Source organism: Sinocyclocheilus anshuiensis, unplaced genomic scaffold, assembly GCF_001515605.1.
Source record: "Sinocyclocheilus anshuiensis isolate Anshui unplaced genomic scaffold, SAMN03320099.WGS_v1.1 scaffold1744, whole genome shotgun sequence".
NCBI lineage: Eukaryota > Metazoa > Chordata > Actinopteri > Cypriniformes > Cyprinidae > Sinocyclocheilus > Sinocyclocheilus anshuiensis.
Genome location: NW_015555974.1, coordinates 161,253 through 162,268, shown reverse-complemented (window position 1 = coordinate 162,268; position 1,016 = coordinate 161,253).

The following is a 1,016-nucleotide window of genomic DNA, read 5'->3' as shown; positions in this document are numbered from 1 at the left end:
TCTGACAAAAAAAAGAGAGGGAGTGAGAGCTGAGAGCTATGGCACAAAGCTACTACTGCCAATGTTATTCAGGCTGTTGATATAAATTAAACATTGACTGTACTCATACGACTGCCGGGACACAAACGCTCCACTGATTATATGCTGTCAGCATGCGGCAAACAACAAGCGAAAGTGAAGGTCAAACATGTTGGGATTTCACATGAGAGAGAGACTTCACTCTACTGTTTGATTGATGTCGCTATTTCATCCGACATCACCCTTCTTGCAGCTTTCCAAATATGAAATGATGCAAGAGATGAGGACTGTATGACAGATTTGCCTACCTCAAATCCTTTTGAGGATAGCACTACCGTTTAGGAAAGAAACCAACCAAAAAAGAACATTTTAGAGACTCTTTGCACTTCGTATATAGAATATAAATCTACAATATATGACAAATGTTACTTGTGATGAGGAGTTGTGACAAATTTTGCTATCTCAATTTATTTCGAGGTCTGCATCAGACTCTGAAAAAAAAGATTAAAGGGTTAGTTCATCCAAAAATGAAAATTCTGTCATTAATTACTCACCCTCCTGTTGTTCCAAACCCATAAGACCTTCGTTCATCTTCGGAACACAATTTAAGATATTTTTGATGAAATCTGAGGGCTCTCTGACCCTCCCATAGACAGCAAGGTAACTACCATGTTCAAGGTCCAGAAAAGTACCAAGATGATCGACAAAGTAGTCCGTGTGACATCAGTGGTTCAACTGTAAAGTTGCGAAGCTACGAGAATACTTTTTTGCGCAAAGAAAACAAAAATAACGACTTTATTCCGCATTTTCGTCTCGGTGCCGCCACACGCTCGTGTCATGATACTGTCGTGAACGCGAGTCCACAAGTGATGCAGTAGAGACGAAAATGCGGAATAAAGTCGTTATTTTTGTTTTCTTTGTGCAAAAAAGTATTCTCATAGCTTCGTAACTTTAGGTCCACTGAGGTCACAGATCATCTTGGTACTTTTCTGGACCTT